Source organism: Mus caroli, unplaced genomic scaffold, assembly GCF_978045245.1.
Source record: "Mus caroli unplaced genomic scaffold, Mus_caroli_1 scaffold_15, whole genome shotgun sequence".
NCBI lineage: Eukaryota > Metazoa > Chordata > Mammalia > Rodentia > Muridae > Mus > Mus caroli.
Genome location: NW_028227270.1, coordinates 25,227,805 through 25,245,748, shown reverse-complemented (window position 1 = coordinate 25,245,748; position 17,944 = coordinate 25,227,805). Strand labels below are relative to the sequence as shown.

The 17,944-nt window shown below is 44.9% G+C and overlaps 1 protein-coding gene and 1 long non-coding RNA gene across 3 annotated transcripts in view; both read right to left on the bottom strand.

The window, feature by feature from the left end:
• The window catches only part of Sv2c (synaptic vesicle glycoprotein 2C), a 180,735-nt gene extending 179,471 nt beyond the window's left edge, over positions 1 to 1,264 (bottom strand). Inside the window, exon 1 of one of the 2 annotated variants that reach the window (XM_021180140.3) lies at positions 1,044 to 1,264. The gene's annotated coding sequence lies outside the window, so the exon portion shown is untranslated. Of the gene's footprint in view, positions 1 to 881 lie in introns of both variants that reach the window. The other variant, XM_029484979.2, reaches the window with a different exon arrangement.
• Positions 1,265 to 2,990: 1,726 nt separating this feature from the next.
• The window catches only part of LOC147000871 (uncharacterized), a 44,057-nt gene continuing 29,103 nt past the window's right edge, over positions 2,991 to 17,944 (bottom strand). Inside the window, exons 2-3 of the long non-coding RNA XR_015045377.1 lie at positions 3,575 to 3,638; positions 2,991 to 3,090 (exon numbers count right to left, since the gene is read on the bottom strand). This is a non-coding gene — a long non-coding RNA (uncharacterized LOC147000871). The remainder of the gene's footprint in view (positions 3,091 to 3,574; positions 3,639 to 17,944) is intronic.

Genomic DNA, 17,944 nt, shown 5'->3' with positions numbered 1-17,944 from the left:
CCTCCCTCTCCGCCCCCGCGCGTGGCGGACTGAGGTTCCCGCACGCCCACAGAGATGTTCCTTGTATCTGCGGTGGGGTGCTGGCTTCCCCAGCCAAGTTCATCCTGGCATTCTAAAATCTTTCTTTCCTTCCTGGCCAGAGGCGTTCCAGTTCGCGGGAGAAAGTAGTCTCGATTCTAGAGCCCAGTTGGAGAGGAAAAGTCCACCAAGAGAAGATGGTGGGCTGTCGCCCATTTCCTCTTGGCCTTAAATTAGATACCTCGGTAGTAATTGTTGCTGCCATCATCATCATCATCATCATCTTTACTGGGGACAGTCCCTCTCCTAAGAAATCCTCACTCTTAGATGCGCTTCGCTGCGCCTCCAGGCGCATAGTGGACGCTAGATAGGGTTTTGCTCAATGGAGGTGCAGTGTTGGAGAAGTGTTGATTCTTACAAAGGGCCACAGCCAGACAGCACGCTTTCCTGCTTTCAGCTTTTTTTTGGGGGGGGGGGGGGAAGAGTTTGAAAATTGACGGGTTTTCTGCTAGCCTCCCGCAGAGCCGACTGCGGCTCCCCGTGCTTTCCAACCACTTCTGCACATCTGCAGAGGGTTCCCCGCAGAAAAAGTTGAGCCAGAGGCTGCGGTGATGGCTCGCTGATAGTGGGCGCTCCCGGCTGCCTGTTTTGAATAGTCTCTCCAGCCCTCCCTGAAACTCCCCCACCCCTGCGCCCCCAAAGAAGCCGGGAGACGCCTGCAGCTGCCCACCCACCTGCCCTTGAATCCCGAACATAGCGCACCTTTGACCTGCCTCTGCCTAGTAAACCCGGCACTCAACTGCCTCCGTGAGATTTCCTTCTTGCCATCCCAACACAGGTACCCAGCGGGCAGCATGCCTCACCTGCAGCCGCTTTTCCCGGGCCAGAGCCCGTAAAGTTGCGCTAGTTGCGCTTCTGGAAGGCTGCAAAAAGTTCTCTGGTTACAACGCTGGGTCTCCCGGCACAGAAGAGAAACCTAGCTCGGAGCGAGCCCTTGCCACGGTTGCGGGGGACTCCTTACTCACCGTTCCAGGCGCCGGGGACCCCCTGCCCTGAACCACCGCTCTGCACTGCAGCCGTCGCCTTGCGAGCACCCCTCCGCTTGCAGCCCGGGGCCGCCTCGGTCTGCCACTCTCTCCTGCAGCGCGCGCAGTGGTGACTCCTTTGAGCTAGTCGGCAGCGAGAGGAGGGGCGGGAAAGTGGCTCCCGGCGGCCACGCTGCGGTCCTCCTCCTTCGCCTCCTCCCTTCGGTGCTGCAGTGGCGGGCGGCGGCGTGGCTAGAGTACAAGCGATGCGCAGAGAGGGGGTTACGGCGCGCGGGGGAGGAGGGCGCTGTGCAAGGCTAGGCGAGCTCCCGGTATGATGTGGAGGTGTTGCTGCGATGCGGGTCGGGGGTGAGGAGGGGTGCGGTGGGGGTTGGCTCCAAGTGGCAGGTACTTTTGGAGAAGTCAGAGCTCAGTTTGTAGCAGGAGGAGGAGGCGGGGTGGGGGACGTCGATAAGGCACCCGTGCTGAATTAGTCACCGAGTGTGACTGTGCGCTGCTCATTTGGCAGCCCCTTGGGTCGGGTCCATCAAGGCACAAGGAAATTGTTGATTGCTGGAGGCCAGTGACTCGGGAAGGAGGGCTTTTGTTCTGTTTCTGAGCCTGGAACTGGTTAATTTTGACTAGGCTTTCCGTAAGTCAGTAGGCAGGAGTAGCTGATCATTCCCCCCCCCCCCCAATCTCCATGCTAGCACACGAGACAAAACTTGGGGTGTAGCGGAAGGAACTCCACGTGCGGGATGTGTGTATGTGTCCCTAAACCAGGGAGCAGCCGGAACTCCGGGTGGGGGGATTTCTAGCATTTTTAATAGAGAGAGAGAGAGAGAGAGAGAGAGAGAGAGAGAGAGAGAGAGAGAGAGAGAGAGAGAGAGAGAGAGAGAGAGAGAGGCAGGCGAGAATATTGCTCTTGTTCTCAGGAATGCTTTAAAGGGTGTTAGCGCTGGGGCTGGACTATACCAACTGGAACTCATCCTGGAGAAACCACACCCAAGTATCTACTCCGTCTTGGCAGGGCAGAGCGCCGTCCTGTTACCCATCCGCTCATCGCTCATCAGAAGGGACAAAGTGGGAAGCCAGAGATCCTCATAAAGTAGACCCTACCAGCTCCGAGCTCACGTGTAACTCGTGTACTTTGGAAGCTCCCTGACCCCCGGCAGGTGCCCGCCGCGCAATTATTACCCTTGTAATGGTAACCCCGAGGAGCGAGACAAAGCAAGGCGCTGGTGGGGGCTGCAGTGGGTGGATCTCTCACATAATCTCTCCCAGGATGAGTTCATGCGAGTAAATAGCCTGAAAGATTGAATAGGTGGCTAAATGGTTGGTTGTGCGGATACATAAGTAAACAATGCATGTAAATGTCTGTGTTGCTGGAGAAGAGCAGCCGCCGGGCTCTTCTGAGATCCAGGCGGTCTGGAGGCTCCCGCTAAAGAAGCTGGTGGGGACCACGTGGACCGCCTGGGACAGATAACTCCAGCTTTCTGTAATCCGTGTGTGCCACAATTCAAGATGAGATGAAGAGAGGAAAATGGAACCAGCCTTCAACCTCTGGCTGCCCCCTCCTTGCGGCTCTGGCATTTTGAGACTCAGGATTCCCAGGCCCCTGTTGAGCCTACAGTTTCTGGACCGGTCTTTGAAAAATCCATCTGGATTGTGTGTTTTGCTTAAATGCTTTGCGGTTTGTACCACTTACTGTGGTGTTGTGAGATGAATGATTGAATGGCACAAAAATTAACCCACTCATTTAGACATCCTTTCTGTGCATTCTTACTTAATAAACAATTATTTGGGGGTAAAACATCTGTGTTGCTACCAATGTAAGATACCATGTAGGCACAGGTGTGCTCCAGCATCGGCGTGAAATTTTTAAAAACGTAAATCGTATCTGGATCCCACATGTGGCATCGAAAAAAGGTGCTGGTAATTCATTTGCTGCCCTTATGGCTACCTCTTTAAGGGCGTGCCAGTAATAGTTGCATAGTAATTTATTATTTCTCCAAATGATGGATGTATAGAGAACAATGAGATGAACCTTTAAAAAAACAAAACAAACAAACGAAAAACAGTCAACACGCTTCTTGGTATGCGGACTCTTCCTTCAACCAATTCCTGTGGGGTTCATGGACTCTCTCAGGGTGAGTGGACTTTCTAGCTCTGGATTTTCCCTTCTTGCTACATTTGAAGATAACAGCTCCTGTACTTCCCCTAGACAGAGCTGAGCTATATATGGCATTTAAACATTGTATCTTTGAAGTACAGGGAAGGATTTCCTTTGGTGATGATGAGCCTACGGGGGAGGGAGGGAGATAGCTTTGATTGGTCCTTCTGAGCACACTTACTAGCAAGTAAGCCAGCTCTCTTACTAGCTAGTGTCAGCCATTTTCTTTCTTCTAAAAACATTGGTCTCATAGGAGCCTATGTAGGTAAAGCTGCATAACTGCCCTGTAGCCACCACACCTCAGGGCTCTTGAAGTCACTACCTTTTCTACCAAAAAAGAATTTCATTCAAAACCCACCTCAAAAACCAAGCCTTCCTGAGCAGCCAATAGGATCTGTCTTTGCGTCCGCAAACTGGTTTCACTTTTTAGAAAAGACATACAGGTGCTATAGTTACTATTTCAAAATATACACAAGAACCATAGTGCCTAACACGGAGTGGCCACAGAATAAGAATTATTCCTACTTCCCCTTTAAATAGAGGAAAGTTTCCCAAAGCGTCTGTATGATGCTTCCTGCAAGCTCAGAATAGCATCTGGCTTCCATGGCAGGGGTCTAGAGAGAGCCCCATCCCTTTGTATCACAAGCCCCTACGTATCCAGCTCTTTTCTCTGTCACTGGGAGTCCATATCTAGCTACAGACACTTGTTCTTCCTGCTCTCCACACTCTTCCCAAAGATGCCCTACCGCCGTGCCTCTCATCAAAACTGTAATGGCTGTTCGTTTCCATGACCACAAACAGCCCAGAATCTCAACTGTGGTTTACATTTACATCCTGACCCCCATACTCTGTCGTCCCCCCCCATCCAGCTCTTTAGCTCTCCCTTCTAACACATAATCGGCTAGCACAATCAATCCTTCCTTCCCTTCTCGTTCTAATGGAATCTTCCACTCTCCTCTTATTGAATCATACTGTTTCAGAAACTCAGTTTGTTAGAACCAAGACCATACATTGCAAATGACTGATATGTCTCCAGATCTTGGTTCTGTCTCTGTCTCTCTCTGTGTGTCTGTGTGTCTGTCTGTCTCTCCTCCCTTGCAATTTGCTTGGCTGGAGAGAGAATCTGTTCTGTAGTTTTCTGCGGCCTGGTTGTATGCTCTTTGCATCACTTAAGTGTTCTGCTCAGGACTTCCTATAACCCACAACAGACATCTAAAGGTTTATTATATTTTTTGACAAAACTGGTACATATAAATAGCATGTACTATTTATATGTATCTAAGTGCAGGTTTTTAAAAACAATTATTGGTAAGTATTGCTTTTGCCCCACTATTTCTTCAGGTTTTGATAAATGATGATATTCCATTGACCATTTTTCAAATACCTATTCTCCTAACCTCTTGAGAGATGCTTGAGTACTGGGTGTAGTGGTTTACACTGTTGATCTCAGCTTGGGAGGATCTTGTCAGTTAGATCCTCTGGGAGTTAGATGTCAGCCTGGTCTACATGGCACGTTCAAGGGCAACATTGTGAGACCCTGTCTCAATTAAAATAAAATAAAATGACCAATATGACCAATATGGTAAACAATAGCTCCAAGAGTTGGAAGAAGAAAATACAAAATCCAGGACTTGAACAATCAAATCTAATAGAGGAAGCACTGGCCACCCCTCACTATGAGCAACCTTAGTCAGCTTTCCGTCACTGTAACAAAAATCTCAAATGTTATCAACTTATTGAGATAAAGTGTTTATTTGCCTCAGAGCTCTCCAGGTTTTGGTCTGTGATCCACTGCCCTTGCTCTGGGCCTGTATCATGGCAGCACACCGCAGTGGAAGCGCGTGGTGGGACAGAAACGCTGACCTCACTGTGACCCAGGACTCAAGGTGAACAAGGAAGGACCCAGCGCCCCGCCCCCACCCCACCCCACCCCACTGTCCTCTTGGACACATTCCCAGCTGCCCACCCCTTCTATAGGTGCCATTGCCTTCCATTATTTCTGCCTTATAGAACAATCCTTTAACATATTGATCTCAGCGGGAGAGGGTGTGCCTAGCACGGCTGGGACCTGATGCCCCAGGGTGGAGTGGGGACTCAAGAGGTGCTTCTCTTCCCTGAGGAGAAGGGAAAGGGACAATGATGGGAAGGATTTGTAAGGGGATTGGGAAGAGAGGAGGGATTGGGATGTAAAGTGAATAAAAAAGTTATAAAAAAATTAAAATTGAAAAAAATTAAAAATTGAAAAAAAGAAACCAATTCCATAGGGGAGAAAACAAATGGTCCTTTGAGGGACTTGCAGGCTCTAAACAACGGAACTCCCCAAAGGCTCACACTATGAGTATAAGGGAAACCAGATGTCAACCCCCACTACCATCCATCACAAGAGGACCTACTGAGTGTGTTGCTTTAGGTGGAATAAGTCAAAAGAACATGGACATGAAGGAGGGGTAAACAGACTTATTTAAGAAAATTTTGGTGAATGCTAGTTGTAAATGTTTGTATCCCCAAATTCTGTTATTTTGCATAACTGTTTTTAAACAAATGCAGAACTATGACATGTGCAAAACTGGTAGGCACATACTTTGCATTTCCTGATAATAATGGACAAATCCTTTCTGGGGGATCCCTCTTACATCCTAGAAACGAACGAAACAAAAAGTCCCACAAATATTTTAAATAAAAGGTGACAGTAAATACACAATAGATAATGTGCTCTAGGGACATCACCATGAAGGAGAGCCAGCTATGCAACAGAAGAATCTGCAATCTCAAAGACGATGGAGATGCTGGCCAAAAAATTTTTCTTTACTTGAAGAAAACTAATAATAATAATAAAATAAAATAATAATTTAAAAACAGGTTGAAAGCACTTATAACTTCAGTGGAAGAGGATGTGCCTACACCTGCTGGTCCTAGATGCCCCACGGTGGGGTGGTACCCAAGCAGGGGTGGGTCAGAAACTGGAAGAAATGGCCAATCATCTTTGAAGAGGCACCCAACCTCTGTCAGCCTGTTCCCAACATCCACCCTGTTTCCATACATATAAACACACCCCACACTTTCCTAATTTTATTGAGGGATTCTCCCACTTTTAAAAACTCTCAAATATTTGACAATATAGTTTTATGTAGAATGCTAAAATCATTTCTCTTCCTATTTCAAGAAGACCTTGAAACATCATAGATATATGAATATATTCAGAAACACAGCACAACAAAGCATGGCTTCCAAATAGATACAGAGCTGTTTGTGTTAGAGTTTAGTGGTTCAGTGGTGGAAATCAAGAGGGGAAAGAATGTGTGTGTTGTTTGATATAACTGATTAAAAAAATGAGAGACTAATAAAAAAATTTAAGGGGTGTGTCAAAAGAGGCAGTGTCTTGACTTAGAAAGACAATAAATTTGGAACTTTTGTGCCTTGCTCTCTTTCTACCAGCCAGGTCCTTGAAATTTTGTAACAAAACAAACCGACACTAAAATGCTGCAAAATCGAAGCATACTGTGACTTTCCAGGGCAGACGTGAATATCTATCTGCCCCAGAGAGAACACCAACGGTAGACCAATGAAATGGTGTCCCTGAAGTCTGGTTTAGTGAGCTGATGAGTTTCCAGGGTTTGCTTACAGGAGCAAGGATGGTTCAAAGTGTCTGTGTCATGAAAAGCCCGCTTCAACACGTGGGTCGTGAAAGCTGGGTCCCTAGAGTTCCCTGCATAGTGTGCAGGCGGCTTGACAGCTGAAAACTCCCCTGGCTCCAGCAGTCGTTATGGCTTGTATAATTTCAGGGTGGGGTCCTGTGAGCCTTCGAACCATATGAACTTCCTACATCTCTTAAAACTCAGTAACTTCCTGACCCTTACGATCCCCTCACCTTTCCCTAAGGGAAATTGTTTCAATTAGGAGGAATTGCGATGCAGTGTATATGCTTTCTCTTTAAGCTTCTACAGAGACTTTCTGCCTAAATGGATCATTCCTTTCCAAGCTTGCCTGATTCAAGCACAGATGTGCAGCATGTCGGACCAGGGGAGAAATATCCGGTAATGGTACCCTCATAGCACTAGTAGGCAAGTCTTTCTTTGTTCTTTCTTGATTTCCTCCGATGTCACACTAGACTCTACTGCCATCTTCTTCCTATTAAGTAATTCTGGAAAACGCTAGCCCAGACTGGGACTCCCACAGCAAACTAAGATCTGCTCTGGCTATGTGCTTTAGGGAATGGGCTAATTATATATGTATTTTTCCGTCACCTTTTTCTTTTTTAGACACTAGGACTTACCTATGTAGCCCAGGCTAGGTTGATATTTCCTACATAGTCCAAGTTGGCCTAGAACTTTCAGTCCCCAGGCTCCCACATTCTGGCACTGCGGGTGTATGTATCCATGCTACTGTTACTATTCCTTGCTTGGTCCAAGTCAGTTGTGTAATCCTTTCTTGTTCCCAGTGGCTTGTTTGGGCATGGGTTGGTTACATGATTCTGGCCAATGGCGTGTGAATGGAGGACTTCTAGAGAGCTTTGAAAGGTTTCTTCAGCTCTGAAAACTTAACTGGAGAAACAAATGCCAGTTTCATCTTTTAGACACTGTGCTCTGTAAATGGCATGAAGGTGTCTACATTTCCAGACACAGAGGCATTGACACTGAGGAGCATGATGTGCAGACAGACCCTTTGCAAGTACCCAGTAATCAATCAATTCAATGACAAAACACACACAAGAGGCAAGAACCAAGCAAAATGAATGAAAGAACTAACAAAAGAAAGAATGAAAGAAAGCAATAACTGAAGGAAGGAGGGAGGGAGGGAAGGGGAGAAGAAAGGGAGGGAGAGAGGGAGGGAGGAAGGAAGAAAGGAGGGAAGGAGGGAGGGAGGGAGGGAAGGAAGGAAGGAAGGAAGGAAGGAAGGAAGGAAGGAAGGAAGGAAGGAAGGAAGGAAGGAAGGAAGGAAGGAAGGAAGGAAAAGAGAGTCAGAGCCAGGTGTATCACAGCCAGAGCAGCCTTGCTTCCTTCCATTCTGGGGTCACAAATTGCTTTCTTTTCAAAGAACCCAACTTAAGTTAGAGTATTTGTTCCTAACTGAAAGCATTTTTATGCTTATACCTCCCCGTATACATCTCCAAGTAAAAGTGCCTGCTATGTAGTACAGACTGCGCATATCTTCTACTTTGAGTTGAACAGTGTAAAGTTCATTTGTGTTGGGAAAGCAAGAAGGATGTGTCTGTCTGGTCTATCCCAAGCATCTAGCACAGTTCTGGAATCATAGAAAGCACTTGGAAATATCTGCTTAAAGCCAGCATGGCTTCAGGATCCCAGCAAGCAAAACGGAAGCTTTAGAAGTCCAGATGGAAGGCTGGAAATGAGAAAAAAGGGCTCAGTGAACACTCAAGTTCTGGGAGGATCTTCCTGCTCAAATGGACAAGGAAAAGAGTCTCCCCAGACAGATTTAGGGAAGTCTAAGAGTCCTCTAGCTAAATGTACGGTAGCTCAGAGAAGAAGGCAGCATGCCACTTAGCATTCTTGCTGGGTTGGAAATGAGGTGGAAAAAAATGCCCACAAGAGATTTTCTTGGTAAAAAGAGAAAGAATCTGATGTGGAGCAAACTTCCTTATGAAGAAGGGGAAGGTGAATTCTGGAGCATTCAAAGCTGTTCGAGACACACCCTGGGTGTGTTTGTGGGAACCTAGTTATTTTCCTCAATATATTTGTTCTCATTTATTTGCATGTCTAGAATACAGTCAAATTTGTCATTGCAAACACGTTTAGTGCATACACACTCCGAAGCTGATGGGAAAGACGGGGGAAGCAGCCCGGGATATCTGACAGGTCAGACAAAGCATTGCAGAGGCTCACATTGGTTAGAGACAACGAGAAACACAAGTGTGTGTCGGCAACTTGCCTGCTCCAAACTTCTTAATGACTGAACAGAAACCGGTTCCAAGGAAAGGGCAGACTCTCTCAAGTCAAACAGCCATTGCCACAGACAAAGTGCTAACCGAATAGCTCATGACAGCTTGATCTATCTCTGACCTAAGCCACCCAGGGATGCATAAAAAGCCCATTAACCTTCAAGCAACGAGAATGAGGATTTTGAAGTTCTCCTGCGTGGAAAAACAGTTTTGAGGAATAACCTCAGAGAGTTGTCAGTAAGAGAGAACCTAACTGCCTACAGCAATCACTGTAACACATTTATCACCTAGTGACTTTCTTCCCTGAACCTACAGCCTCTCCTGCTGACCGTAGTGCGCTATGTGCACCCGAACCCTACACTGACTCCAACCATAAGCCAAGAAAAGCCATCAGTAATTTGGCTCCAGGTTTCCTCTCCGGTTCTTCACCCCAGCATTTCTATTCTTGGTTTTCTGCTTTAGATATCCTGGACACATTTCCCTAATCCAAAGATACACTGTTTCTCTGCCTTCCTTATCTACACTCCTGTGATGCACAGCTTCTGGAAAACCAAATGCTACTTTCTCCAGGGAATCTGACAACCTTCCTAGGCTAAAGCCTCCTTGCCAGCGCCACACTCTGAAAGCTCAGAGGTCCAACTGCATATACAGAGCTCACCACTTACCAGCTTGGCTATGAATAATTCTGCTTCATTTCCTGTAATACAGCAGCACTGTGGTGGCAAGGACATCTGATTATGAACGATGTTAAAGCCCACATACACCAGCCAGCACACGTACTATGCCTTCGACTGCTTTCTTAAATGTCTTTGGAGCGTAAGCAATCTTCCACGTTCCTTTGTAAATGTTTCTTCCTAAAATAAGGACTTTCCCAAGGGTCTTCCCGTGTGTGGGGTTATAGCTTGAACTTCTGAAAAACTTCTAAATTGTACACCACTCTGAGAAATTTCCTGCATTCTTAAGTTTTGCCTTGATTTCAATTTTAAAGAACACAGGTGTCCCCTTTATAACAACAACAAAAAAGATCTCTCTTGCTTTGCTTCTCATTCTTTATTCAGTGACGTTTACTGCTGCTTAGAGCACAGCATAGGCATATTGCAGCTGATCTATAAAGCCCACATCTGAATCTGTCCACTGGGTCTCTAACGTTTTCTCCAGCTACACGTCCCTGTAAGCATTCTACCCCAGGTCTGCGAAAGCCCCGAGTCCTAGTAAATCATTCTCCTGCTCAAAGGAGAATTATTGTTTCCATGTTCAGAATCTGTCTTGCATAATCTTTCTGCTCCAAATTAGTGTTCTAACACCCAGCCTTTCCTTTTTAATAATAGACACGCTGATTTCCCTACATGATCTAGCTATTAAAATGTACATAGTATACTCTTGAGAAGTGAGGTTCACTTCTATTTTTAGGGTGATCCGTAGGTATTGGGTCTGACCAAGTTTCAGGTCACAAATGGCTTTTATTTTAAGCAGCAGCCAGACCGTGCATGTTAATGATGGAAACATTGGTATTAATAGTTGGTCTAATTTGTTTCTCTTCCTCTGCGTTTAGACTAAAGCTGTTCCCTGATGACCAAAAAAAAAAAAAAAAAAAAGTATTTTAAAACACCTCCCACCCCATACTCACCACTCTAATGTCAGTCTTAAGAAGAGGGTTCTGAGAAAGAGGAGCACTCCTCCATTGCTGGTGGTGGGATTGCAAGCTGGTACAACCACTCTGGAAATCAGTTTGGCAGTTCCTCAGAAAATTGGACATAATACTACCTGAGAACCCATCTATACCACTCCTGGGCATATACCCAGAAGATGCTCCAACATGTAATAAGGACACATGCTTCACTCTGTTCATAGCAGCCTTATTTATAGTAGCCAGAAGCTGGAAAGAACCCAGATGTCCCTCAACAGAGGAATGGATACAGAAAATGTGGTACACTTACACAATGGAGTACTACTCAGCTATTAAAAACAATGAATTCATGAAGTTCTTAGGCAAATGAATGGAACTAGAAAATATCATCCTTAGTGAGGTAACCCAATCGCAAAAGAACACATATGGTATGCACTCACTGATAAGTGGATATTAGCCTAGAAGTTCAGAATACCCAAGATATAATTCACAGACCACATGAAGCTCAAAAAGAAGGAAGACCACAGTGTGGATCCTTTGATCCTTCTTAGAAGGGGAAACAAAATACCCATGGAAGGTGTTACAGAGACAAACTGTGGAGCAGAGACTGAAGGAATGAACATCCAGAGATCTCCACCTGGAGATCCATCTCATAAACAACTACCAAACCCAGACTCTAATGTGGATGCCAACAAGTGCTTTCTGACAGGAGCCTGACATAGCTGTCTCCTGAGAGGCTCTGCCAGTGCCTGACTAATACAGAAGTGGATGCTCACAGCCATCCATTAGATGGAGCACAAGGTCCCCAATGAAGAAGCAAGAGAAAGTACCCAAGGAGCTGAGGGGGTTTGCAGCCCCATAGGAGGAACAACAATATGAACCAATCAGTACCCCCAGAGCTCCCAGGGACTAAACCACCAACCAAAGAATACACATGGAGGGACTCAAGGCTCTAGCAGCAGATGTAGCCGAGGATGGCCTTGTGGGACATCAATGAGAGGAGAGGCCCTTGGCCTTGTGAAGGCTCTATGCCCCGGTGTAGGGGAATGCCAGGACAGGGAAGCAGGAGTGGGTGGGTTAGTGAGCAGGGGGAGGGGGGATGGTATAGGGGGGTTTTCAGAGGGGAAATGAGGAAAGGGGATAAATTTGAAATGTTTGAAATGTAAATAAAGAAAATATCTAATAATAAAAATAAAATCAGCCATGTTTTTCTTTTTAAAGGAGAATTCTGGTTCTCTATTTGCTGGTTCCTGAATAGCAGCCTATCCTGTATGTAAGTTAAATCTCCCATGATGCACTTGGGCTCATTTATACATAAATTGGCAGTCCAGAACTGAAGGTACCCTTATGTGTCTCTTTCTCACATTCTTCCCATGATTCCCTGCGAACCTTAAGAAAGTATCTCTCCACCTTTATAAACAACAGTAAGTCAAACCAAACTTACACTGGGCCATTATCAATTCCAAGTGTGCATAGGAAGACTCTCTCTGCTACTTTACAGTTTAACCAACGGCCATGTTTGGGTCATGGGGCATGTGCTGGCTTTCTCAGAAGTGCTTGGAGGGAAGCCCCTCTCCTTACCTCAGTTTTCTCATTTATCCTGTGGGAAGTAGGGTCACATCACCCACAAGAGCCTTAGTCATACAGGCAGCTCCACCTTGTTCCCATCTCTCGACCTCAAATGGCATCTTAACTAGGTGTAGTCATGGCATCTAAAATATCTAGCTTTCTTTGAACTTTTCTGGGGACCTCTTGGAGGAAGAGAAGTTGGTTCAATGTTTTTATCTCAAAACCACATTTCTTAAGACAGGTATTGAAATCACATCTCTCTAGGTTGGACTGGAGGCAATGAAGAAGTGGCCCGGAGAGTAGAGGATCCTCCAGACCATTGGCTACCATAATGCTTAGTGATGGTTTCTCTATATGACACCCAGACAGAGACCAGGAGACCATCGAGAGTACAGCATTCATGAAGTCTCACAGGATAGCTAGCATTTGGCAGGCCAAACGTCACCTTGGTAAAACACAGTGCCCAATGTCACTGTCTAATTACCACTTTTTCCAGAAAAAAAAAGCTGAAAAGACCCCAGGACAGAGAGCTCAGGGGGAGTGTACAGGAGTCTTAGAGATGTTTTGCTGAGACCCAACAGTATGGCAGGAGACACAAGTGCACACTCTTTTTTTTTTAATTTTTAATATTTTTATTACATATTTTCCTCAATTACATTTCCAATGCTATCCCAAAAGTCCCCCATAACGCCCCCCACTTCCCTACCCACCCATTCCCATTCTTTTGGCCCTGGCATTCCCCTATATTGGGGCATATAGAGTTTGCAAGTCCAATGGGCCTCTCTTTCCAGTGATGGCCGACTAGGCCATCTTTCGATACATATGCAGCTAGAGACAAGAGCTCCGGGGTCTGGTTAGTACATCATGTTGTTCGAACAATAGGGTTGCAGATCCCTTTAGCTCCTTGGGCAATTTCTCTAGCTTCTCCATTGGAAGCCCTGTGATACATCCAATAGCTGACTGTGAACATCCACTCCTGTGTTTGCTAGGCCCCGGCATCATCTCACAAGAGACAGCTATATTTGGGTCCTTTCAGCAAAATCTTGCTAGTGTATGCAATGGTGTCCGCGTTTAGAAGCTGATTATGGGATGGATCCCTGGATACGGCAGTCTCTAAATGGTCCATCCTTTCATCACAGCTACAAACTTTGTCTCTGTAACTCCTTCCCTGGGTGTTTTGTTCCCAATTCTAAGAAGGGGCACAGTGTCCACACTTTGGTCTTCATTCTTCTTGAGTTTCATGCGTTTAGCAAATTGTATCTTATATCTTGGGTATCCTAAGTTTTGGGCTAATATCCACTTATCAGTGAGTACATATTGTGTGAGTTCTTTTGTGATTGTGTTACTTCACTCAAGATGATGCCCTCCAGGTCCATCCATTTGGCTAGGAATTTCATAAATTCATTCTTTTTAATAGCTGAGTAGTACTCCATTGTGTAAATGTACCATCATTTCTGTATCCATTCCTCTGTTGAGGGACATCTGGGTTCTTTCCAGCTTCTGGCTATTATAAATAGGGCTGCTATGAACATAGTGGAGCATGTGTCCATTACCGGTTGGGACATCTTCTGGATATATGCCTAGGAGAGGTATTGCTGGATCCTCCGGTAGTACTATGTCCAATTTTCTGAGGAACCGCCAGACTGATTTCCAGAGTGGTTGTACAAGCCATTCTGACTGGTGTGAGGTGGAATCTCAGGGTTGTTTTGATTTGCATTTCCCTGATGATTAAGGATGTTGAACATTTTTTCAGGTGCTTCTCTGCCATTCGGTATTCCTCAGGTGAGAATTCTTTGTTCAGTTCTGAGCCCCATTTTTTAATGGGGTTATTTGACTTTCTGGAGTCCACCTTCTTGAGTTCTTTATATATATTGGATATTAGTCCCTTATCTGATTTAGGAAGGTGAAGATCCTTTCCCAATCTGTTGGTGGTTTTTTTGTCTTATTGATGGTGTCTTTAGCCTTGCAGAAGCTTTGCAGTTTCATGAGGTCCCACTTGTCAATTCTCGATCTTACAGCACAAGCCATTGCTGTTCTATTCAAGAATTTTTCCCCTGTGCCCATATCTTCAAGGCTTTTCCCCACTTTCTCCTCTATAAGTTTCAGTGTCTCTGGTTTTATGTGAAGTTCCTTGATCCACTTAGACTTGACCTTAGTACAAGGAGATAGGAATGGATCGATTCGCATTCTTCTACATGATAACAACCAGTTGTGCCTCCAAAAGGAAACTAGAGAGAGCACACATTAGCAGCTTGACAACATACCTAAAAGCACTAGAACAAAAGGAAGCAAATTCACCCAAGAGGAGTAGACGGCAGGAAATAATCAAACTCAGGGGCGAAATCAACCAAGTGGAAACAAGAAGAACTATTCAAAGAATCAACCAATCAAGGAGCTGGTTCTTTGAGAAAATCAACAAGATAGATAAACCCTTAGCCAGACTCACTAGAGGGCACAGGGAAAGCATCCTAATTAACAAAATCAGAAATGAAAAAGGAGACATAACAACAGATCCTGAAGACATCCAAAACACCATCAGATCCTTCTACCAAAGGCTATACTCAACAAAACTGGAGAACCTGGATGAAATGGAGAAGTTCCTAGACAGATACCAGGTACCAAAGTTGAATCAAGATCAGGTTAATGATCTAAACAGCCCTATATCCCCCAAAGAAATAGAAGCAGTCATTAATAGTCTCCCAACTAAAAAAAGCCCAGGACCAGATGGGTTTAGTGCAGAGTTCTATCAGACCTTCAAAGAAGATCTAATCCCAGTTCTTCACAAACTATTCCACAAAATAGAAACAGAAGGTACTCTACCCAACTCATTCTATGAAGCCACAATTACTCTGATACCTAAACCACAAAAAGACCCAACAAAGATAGAAAACTTCAGACCAATATCCCTTATGAATATTGATGCAAAAATCCTCAATAAAGTTCTTGCTAACCGAATCCAAGAACACATCAAAACAATCATCCATCCTGACCAAGTAGGTTTCATCCCAGGGATGCAGGGATGGTTCAATATACGGAAATCCATCAACGTAATCCAGTATATAAACAAACTCAAAGACAAAAACCACATGGTCATCTCCTTAGATGCGGAAAAAGCATTTGACAAGATCCAACACCCATTCATGATAAAAGTCTTGGAAAGATCAGGAATTCAAGGCCCATACCTAAACATGATAAAAGCAATCTACAGCAAACCAGTAGCCAACATCAAAGTAAATGGTCAGAAGCTTGAAGCAATCCCTCTAAAATCAGGGACTAGACAAGGCTGTCCACTTTCTCCATACCTATTCAACATTGTACTTGAAGTCCTAGCCAGAGCAATTCGACAACAAAAGGAGATCAAAGGGATACAAATTGGAAAAGATGAAGTCAAAATATCACTTTTTGCAGATGATATGATAGTATATATAAGTGACCCTAAAAATTCCACCAGAGAACTCCTAAGCCTGATAAACAGCTTCGGTGAAGTAGCTGGATATAAAATTAACTCAAACAAATCAATGGCCTTTCTCTACACAAAGAATAAACAGGCTGAGAAAGAAATTAGGGAAACAACACCCTTCTCAATAGTCACAAATAATATAAAATATCTTGGCGTGACTCTAACTAAGGAAGTGAAAGATCTGTATAATAAAAACTTCAAGTCTCTGAAGAAAGAAATTATAGAAGATCTCAGAAGATGGAAAGATCTCCCATGCTCATGGATTGGCAGGATCAACATTGTAAAAATGGCTATCTTGCCAAAAGCAATCTACAGATTCAATGCAATCCCCATCAAAATTCCAACTCAATTCTTCAACGAACTAGAAAGTGCAATCTGCAAATTCATCTGGAATAACAAAAAACCTAGGATAGCAAAAACTCTTCTCAAGGATAAAAGAACCTCTGGTGGAATCACCATGCCGGACCTAAAGCTTTACTAAAGTGCACACTCTTATTTAGAAAGGATATCTGGATTCAACTTAGAGAAAAAGAAGAACATCCATCCATCAAAAGTTTCTTTCTGCTGCCTCACAGAAGGCCTTGCTTTAGGCACAGCAGACAAATGCGTGGTATAATATGGTCTGGACAAGAAGTCCATTGGTTTCATCACTGTCTCTGTGATAGGATGTGAGGGCACTTACACCCCTGCTTGCCAGAAAACACTTCCATATCAATGGGGCAGCTGCTGAGAATCTCTAGATGAATCGAAGATGATTCTCAGAACTCTGCTCCAATCTTGGGTTGGTGGGTAGCAAAGATCTGCTTAGAGGGTAGGCTGATAGATTTCACCAGGAATACTGGGCACCATGCCTAGTTGTAGACCAGGGTCATGGAGGTCTGAACCCAGAGACGAGGCCAGCATCCGGGAAAGGATGAGAACAATAGAGCATGAATACCAGGCTCACATAGGCCAGAGAAAATTGGAGACTGGAGGAAAACAAAATCGCAGGAAGACCCAAAGAGCCACAAGGAGCAGAACGACAACTGGGAATGTTGGGAGCTCGTCAAGAAAGTGAACATTGGCCCAGAGAAAGATGGTCAAGGCAAGGGCCATTTTTCTAACGCACTCTCCAGGACAGGAAATATTCTGGGTCAGAAATTTTGACTGTGGGGTTGTAACCCTGTTCCTCCACTTGAGACCCTGTCTATCTACTGGAGGTGAACTCTTCAAGTTCCTTCTCCCTGTGTTGGGCATTTTGGTTAAGGTCACCTCCAATGAGTCCTGAGAATTTTTCGCCTGCTGCAGGCTGGTCTCAATCGGTCCCTCAACCCAGAGGAGAAATCAGGGTCCCGGTACTCAGTAGGCAAGGAGTCAGCGAGTTACAAACAGATACAAACACAAGAGAGTGTTAAACCTGAATGCAATTTCTCAAAGCAAGCATCAGATGTATATTACAAAAGAAAACAAGGAATTTAGGTGATGCATCAGCCAAGGTACATTGAGGTTATCTGATGCATAATGACTCTTTACACAAAACAGAAAAATGTATATATAGTAACTGGCAGGAACCAGGCAGTGTTTACAACTGTGACAAAGTCAACCCTATCTAAGGGCAGCTTATTCTTAGAAGCCAGGTGAGAGGGCTATATGCCCAGGTGCAATTCTAGTCTACTGTATAACCCACCACTAGAGGTACCTTAGTAAATACCTAATTATGCTATTCCTCAGGGCCTAGTGAAAAACATGCACCAGGGGGGTTCTGCTCTTGTTAACCTTTTCATGAATAATACAATACTCTAGTTCCTCCTTAAACCACAAACCACCTTCTTTCTACTATTATGTAATATAGTCTGCCATACATGACTTTAATGAGAATTCTACATTTACTTTGTTGAATTAGTGTAGCTGCCCACAGCTCCAGGAACCGGGTTCCTGAAAGGGAGGCTGGGGCTGCATGGGAGAAAATGGTGAGAGAAATAACAAGACCAAGAGAAAGATACTGATCAAGGCCCAAAGTTTACTTAAGAGTCTGAGCTTATATAGGGTGATCCCATCCCCCACCACACCAGGCTCTCCTTTAGTCAGGATAATGTCAGGAGAACAGGTTCAGCCTCTCAGCAGGTAGTAGCATCTTGGAGGGAACCACACAGGTGACAGAACAATAGACCTGTCTAGGTAGGAAGACTCCACCCTA